Source organism: Portunus trituberculatus, chromosome 48, assembly GCF_017591435.1.
Source record: "Portunus trituberculatus isolate SZX2019 chromosome 48, ASM1759143v1, whole genome shotgun sequence".
Lineage (NCBI taxonomy): Eukaryota > Metazoa > Arthropoda > Malacostraca > Decapoda > Portunidae > Portunus > Portunus trituberculatus.
The window spans coordinates 12,847,667-12,855,712 of record NC_059302.1 but is presented as its reverse complement, the minus strand read 5'-3'; positions in this window follow the sequence as shown (position 1 = coordinate 12,855,712).

Here is an 8,046-nt window from a genome sequence, read left to right as displayed (position 1 = left end):
GGTAATGATACTATTACTACTACTACTACTACTACTACTACTACTACTAATAATAATAATAATAATAATAATAATAATAATAATAATGATAATAATAATGAATTAATAATAATAATAATAATAATAATAATAATAATAATAATAATAACAATAATAACAATAATAATAATAATAATAATAATAATAATAATAACAATAATAATAATGATAGTAATAATAATAACAATAATAATAGTACTGATGATAATGATAGTAATGATGATGGGAATAATAACAATAATAATAATAATAATAATAATAATAATAATAATAATAATAATGACAATAATGATAATCATAGTAACAATTATAATAATAATAATAATAATAATAATAATAATAATAATAATAATAATAATAATAATATGATTATTATAATAATAATAATAATAATAATAATTATCATTATTATCATTATTATAACTATTATTATTATTATCATTATTATTATTATTATTATTATTAATATTAACAGTAATAATAACAGTAGCAGTAACAATTCATGAAGACGTTCACTACTACATACACATAAAGAAGCATCAAATAACATAAATCAACAACAGGAAAAAGTCCAGACATGTACTCACCACGTGACGTGACAGCCACACACCATGACGCAGCTTGCTGGGACATCACGTTGTCGTTGTCTCTTGAACCGGAAAGTAGTAATAAATTATGCAGGATTATAACTAAGAGGCTAACCAAAACTTATCATATTATATTAGCTAATAGTACTAAATTACACGCGACGCTTTCTTAACTCCATAAGTAGAAAAAAAGTTTATTCATTTACATGTAGAATTATTTACTTTATTTCATTAACTTGCTTATTTATCTATTAAGGTGGGTTTACACGTGCCAACATGCGACTGTTTTTTTTAACGTACGTAGCGTTTCCGACTCATCCTTTCTAGTCGGAAAGTGTCAGACGTGGCGCCTGGAAAGTATGGACTAGTTGGCGCCTTGGTGGAAAGTGAATGTACACAAACAGCTGCCCGCCAAGATGCCTTCCTCCAGTGACGATGGTGGTTGCTCTTCTTTTTGCGTACCGCAAGAGTCAGCAGAAAAGAAAATGCCTGTACGTGGATAGCTACGTCCCTGACTAAGTAGAAGGAAAGACAGGAGTGTCTACCACACTCTAAATTAGCTAACATTTTTCATAAGAAAATTGTTAATCTTAAGATTATATGCACAGTTGCGATCAAATTAAATCCTGACAAGTCTTCAATCCTCACCTCCAACAACACCCTACATTAAGGGAAACAGTTCTTGTAGAGTGGCAGCTATTTCATCGAATCACGATTTGTGCAAACTTTGTTTCTGGGGTCCCAGATGTGTTCTTTTCCCCTCACCAACTCTACATCATCTTCTCTATTTCTAGAGACCACATTTTCTAAACTTACTCCGTGACATCACGACGTAAATTAAGTCGAAAATCGACTAGCAAGACCAACGTGTTGGTCTTGACTTGCGACTGTTTTCTCCAGTCGCTAAGCGCCGATTGCAAGTCGGAAACTCTACGTTCGTTAAAAAACAGTCGTAAATTGGTACGTGTATACCCACCTTTATCAACTTTACAGTGTACATAAATTGTCTTCCATACTCAATAAAGAAAATACATAACAGTAAGATGAGCGCTCTTCAGCAAGTTTAAGACAATCCTCTTATCACTTGAAAATGCTCAGTGAAAAATACAGCAATACATATACAGATGCCCTACCTCAGCGCCCGCCAGGTGATGGGATGGTGGGAGACAGGCGTCGTGACGTAAACAGGGAACGGAGTGAATGGTTCTTCATCAGTGATAGATACTCATAAATAAAATAATTGTAACTTTACATACATAAAGAGATAAAACATCTATAAAACACTAAGACTAAGATAAGTATATACAAGTTACTAACAAAACTAGAAAAAGAAAGGGAAACGATAGTAAAATAAAAGTATACGTACCTAAAAGCTATATTATAATATTTCATAAACTTTCGTAAATCTATTTTACTAAGCTTGAAAAGAAGCTATAGTGATAAAAAAAAAAAAGTTATATAAAAACATAAAAATGGTACAACAGACCGATGAAGTAAGATGAATGAGTATATAATTAAATTTTTCACTGATTTATGTACCGTTGAAAAAACAGGGTCACAGCCTCACAGGCGGTTGACATCACTCTCTATTTGCCTCATATCTTTGCCGTTACCTCATCTTTACCCTTATGGTGAGTACAGATGATACTTTAAAGTCTAATGATGATGTACAATAACTACGGTACCTGAGGAACCTGTGGTGACGCTAGAAATGAGAGGAAAATACGAAGTGATAGGTGGGTGTTGTTTGCCTGTCTAGCACAATATGAGTTTTATTTTGCTTCATCGGATAATGTGGTTGTTCTTATCAATAGTTTAAGTATTGTGGCCAGATGTTATAATTACAGTGCATGGAGGAACGTGTGTGTGGACTGAAACTTGTCTTATCTCAGAATTATCAGAAAGGACAGAAGAGGACCTCGGTTGCATTTACAAGTGTAAAAATCAACAAAGTAATGATTTAGTTTTCCGTTATATGCCTCCATGTGTATGTGTGTATGTATGGGGTTATAATGTTATTCAATGTGGAATAGTGCCATGCGATTAAAGTTGCCATGGACAAGAACAATCTGTCTTTAGTAGAGATCGGAAGCCAATGTGAAGGGTAATGTGTCCGCAAAAACGTACCTAGCCTGTCTAGACTTGCCGAGACAGTTCAATCATTTATGCCGACCCAGGCTTAATCTGTTCTACTGTTCTTGATAATTCTATTGCTTTGGCATCTCAAGCGAAAATTAAGTGGTTCAGTACAAAATTAATATCTTAGGCTTTATCTATTACTCGATTCGTAATCTTTTTAGTCATACTAGGCTTGACTTGTTATATTATTGTTCATCATTTCATCCTGACTAGGCTTGATCTGTTATGTCACGTTGCTCTGGCATGTCATGCTTAATGAAATTCAGTTCAAGTTTACAGTGTGAATTTCAAAGACTCCATTGTTTTGTAGAATAGGTGATGAAATTACTAAAACATTTTGGCGCCTGTAATGCAATTATAATATTGAGGGTTACTCAGATAGTAGATGTAATTTTCTCACTGGCAGCCATAAGGAATAAGGATTTTAACACCTTTCTGCGATTGGTTCCTAACATCCTGGTTTAAATTAGGGACGTGGTAAGAAACATTAGTTAATGAATGGTAGGAAAGATTCGTTGGAAAATTAATTTGAGCGCCAAACATCCTGCCGTGGAATGGGAGAGACTTATTGCACCAGTCCTACCATCGCACAGAAAGATATTTGGCGCTCCGATTAATCGTCTTGTCTCAACAGTGACGTCATTAATGACGCACTCACTCCTCAGACTGATGTGCGAAACAGGTATTGTGACACCCCTCCCCCCGGCATCACCCACGACGTAATAGAGTGTGAAAGTTAACTTTCTCCTCATGTCAACTTTTCTCACGAAAGGAAAGCTTATCCACAGAAATTAAGTTTCTTGTATTTCGTGTCGTTTTCACACAACTTCCTTTATGATTTACATGAGATTGAATATATGTAAGGGAAGTTATTATATAAGTTTTAAAGGAGTAAAAGATTTCTCGAGAACATCATTGCTACCATCGTGACCATACAGTTTTTGTCTTCACGTGTTGCTGGGTAAGACTCTTGCGATAAACTCGACATGATTTTGATGTGTTGTAGTTAAAAGACAAAAACCTTACACTGATACCAAATTGAGTTCCTTCTAGGAATGGTATCCGTAGGACGGAGTGGAAGTTAATGGAGGTTTTCAGTGATGTCTCCGTGACTCTAGTAATAGTTGAAGAGGGTTGTGCGCCATTGCTAGGAAAAGACATCATGAAAAACCAACTAATCATCTGGGGCTTTTAATGACAGTCTTGGCCCGAGAACAAAGCGTCTGAATACGGATCCCGATGTCTACGGGAAAGTGTTTTGTAGGCGGGAGGACCGAGACGTCCCGGTGAAGTGCTCGATCGATACCACTGGGAAAGAGAAGAAACAGACTGGGATTATTGTGGAGGTTTTGGCTGTGAGGAAAATGAGTGATGGGGAGATCTTTGTATTTTATAATGCCAAACTTATTAATTTTGCAGACTTAAAGAGATGAAAACAGTAAGACGAGTGTTCAGAATTGGATATTGTATCAAACTTGACCTAAATGACGTGCACAATGTGAGACATAGAGAGAGAGAGAGAGAGAGAGAGAGAGAGAGACTGAGACAGACTGGCACTGGCACACATATACACGCACGCCCACACATACACGCGCTCGCACACACACACACACACACACACACACACACACACACACACACACACACACACACACACACAAATAAACAAACAAACAAATAAATAAATAAGCACAAAAACAAAAACAAATACATAAAGCAACAAACTGACACACACACACACACACACACACACACACACAGAGAGAGAGAGAGAGAGAGAGAGAGAGAGAGAGAGAGACTGACTCCTTCTTCCTCTCAAGCCTTGCGGAACCAAAAGATTTCCAATTCCGCCGGAAACTTTACCAATCAGAAGCAGAATGGCGGGAGTTTGAGGAGCACAATGGCCACCAAGCCGACGGGGAAAGAGGGAATCCAGGGCTGCCTCTCTCTGGGCGTGCTGGACCAAACAGGCACGCCCACACCCACGCAGGTCAGCACTCCACACGCCCTTCCCTCATGCATCTATAGACTTTATTCAACCATTAGAGTTGTCGAGAATTAAGAAGGAGAATTTAGGGCTTAGAAGTCTCCTTTTGTAAGACTGTATTCAAAAGTTCTTCTGCCCGTACCTGCGTCGTTTTCAATAGGTTCTACTTGAAATTACGCCGTTTTTTAAGGCTGCTTTTTCTGCTCTAGTTATCAGCAGAAGAAATTTTAAGATGTCTCGTATACAGTATAAAACTATATGCTGAAGCTCCTCTCTCCAAACCTGCACTGGTTTCAATAGATTCTACTTGAAATTATAGTTTTTTAGGGTGTTTTTCTGTTTTGGTTATTGATTAAGAAGATTTCCACAATATGAACAGAAGGAAATTGAGACGGTATTCTGTAGCTCTTCCACCCAAACCTGCACTGCTTTCAATAGGCTCTACTTCAACTTACACTGTTTTTTGAGGATGTGTTTTCTGTTCTAGTGACTGACTAACAAGATTTCTACAATATCAACAAAAGAAACACACTTGAGATTTGAGAACCAGGTTAATCATCTCTGTGGCCTTCGAAAATAATCTTGGTGAGTGAGGGAGCTGAGCGGCTTCAAGTAAGACCCTTAGTTCGTCACCTACTTGTAGTGAATGACGTTGGTGAAGAAACTTAAAGGGAGGAGGTTTAGTCTTAAGATGCCTTAACATAACAGTGTATACTCAGCACTCGTACCACTTCCCCACCGCTTTGTTCTGTGTGACGTCACCGAGAGAAGAATAAGAGAGGGGAAGTTTTGTCAAGACGTAAAAGTGAAAGTAAAAATCGGGATTCCATATACGTACAATAACGCTGAAGTGGTGGGATATTGCTGTTTTGTGTGTGTGTGTGTGTGTGTGTGTGTGTGTGTGTGTGTGTGTGTGTGTGTGTGTGTGTGTGTGTTTGAGTGTTTGGTTATGTTGTTGTTAGTGGAGATGAGGCATGTTTTGTCTGATTGACTGATTGATTTTGTTGTTCCTGTTTCTTGATTTATCATTTCTTTGTTTCTTCATATATTTTTTTTTACTTGTCTGTTTATTCATTTACTTGTTTATTTATTGCTTTCTTGTGTGTTTTTATTTTATTTCTATTTTTAGTTTTTTGTATGTTTGTTGGAGTGCGGATTTTTTTTAGTTTGTGTGGATCGGGGATGGTTACATCTTGTCTTGTGTGGTTTGAGATCAAGATCAAGATTAGTAACTGTGGTGGTTAAGTAACACAGCAAGTCTTGGCAATCCCGGGTTGGCGTTCCTACAGAGCAAAGGTTGTTCGGTCATCGTGAAGCTGCGTGGGTGGTAGGCTGTTGTGAGCTGGTTGAGTTAGATTAGGTTAGGTTAGGTTGTGAGCCGGTTGATTAGGTTAAGTTAGGTTGGGTTAGGTTAGTTTGGGTTGGGTTGGGTTAGGTTAGGTTAGGTTGGGTTGGGTTGGGTTAAGTTAGGTTAGGTTAGTTTGGGTTGGGTTGGGTTAGGTTAGGTTAGGTTAGGTTAGGTTGATGCCTGTTGTTGAAGTGAGCAGCTGGTATGTAAGTTGTTTGTTGCTGTGCTTAGTAATAGCTCAGGATTGTAGAGACAAGTGGCTTTTTGTGTTATTGTTTTCCTTGTAGATGAGAAACCTCTGTAGTGTTAGCTTTCTGCTTTCTTTGTCCTGTTTGTGCATCGTGTGTTGTTGCATGTGGTCATTCTGTGTTTGTTGCTTTTGTGTTTGTCTGTTTGTCTGCCTTGTCCCCTCTTGTGTGTTGCCTAAGCTGGCTTGATTGTTATTGTTTATTTTATTTTTTGTTTCTCTATTTCTATATTTTTCTTTACTTATTTGTTTATCTATTCATTTCCTTATCTACTTGTATACTTATTCATTTACCAAACTATCTATCTACTTATAAGACTCTTTATATTATATATCATCTGTATTTATCTACCTACTTTCCTTTTCATCAATCTGTCTATCAAGTCATTTATCTTATTTTACTTACTTTGTATCTCTATATGTGCTGCAGCGTTTTAATATGTTCTCAGCCTTATCCTTACCCTTCACCAAGTCCACCTTACCTTTACCGCCACTACACTTCATTTCACTTGAGGTACCCGAACATTTCTTACAACCATAACTGTCAATCCCCTTTACCCAGTCCTGCCCTGTCCCACCGTGCCTTGCCCTGTCCCACCGTGCCTTGCCCTGCCCTGCCCTGCCTTGCCTTGCCCTGCCCTGCCCTGCCCTGCCCTGTCCTGCCCTGCCCTGCCCTGCCATACAACATAATGCTAGAGTAAATAAACACCAACACTACGATGTAATGAAATACTTAAAAGGAAATAATAGATAAAAAAAAGAAACCCATCCACAATTCTAAAGGAATAAAAAAAAAAAATGAAACATCGATATAGAAGGAATAATAATAGAAAAGAAAGCAGCTATGGACGTTATTACCCAAGAAAAATATCATTTTGTGCAGTGGAAATTAAACCCGCACGATCTTACGTGGCGTCAAATAACACGTAAGCACCACCTGGCGGGTCCCTGAGGCTGTGGGATGCGGTGGGCGAGCGAGCACGGCATCACATTTACAGTAAGCGTAGTGCGGGTGGCTCATGTTCGTTATATACTTGCCACGGTAATCGGATCTCGTGCCATGGTTAAGAATTCATGTTTCATCTTGCCCGTGTGTGGCTACCAGGACCCTGTCGCTGCCACCCTCTCCCACCTGCCAGCCTTCCCCGTGCCACCACCACCACCACCACCACCAGGAAGGGCTGTTCAGGGGCTGTCTAATGCTTCCTGTTACTCGGTATTGGTTCTTACTGCTCACTGTGACGCTTTATTTTGTGTTTATTTGATTTGGTTTTTGCTTATTCTTTTTCTCTTTCCTTTTTTTTCACAATGAGTTCTTGTCTGCGATTGCTTGTCTGTGTTCCTGCCTCAACAGTGCCATGCTTTTCTTGTTTGTGGTTGTGTTTTTCTCATTACAGATCGTGAACAAGTGAAGATTCATGCTATATAACGATGGTGATGATGGTGGTGGTGGTAGTGATGGTGTTCATCGTGTGATAATGGTGATGTTGATAGTGATGACAAAAATTATCATTATCTTTACTATGCCCACTGCTACTATTGTATTACTACCACTACTACTACTACTACTACTACTACTACTACTACTACTACTACTACTACTTTTGCTGCTGCTGATGATGATGATGATGATGATACTGCTGCTGATACTGCTATTGCTACTGCTTCTGCTTCTGCTACTGCTTCTGCTTCTTCTGCT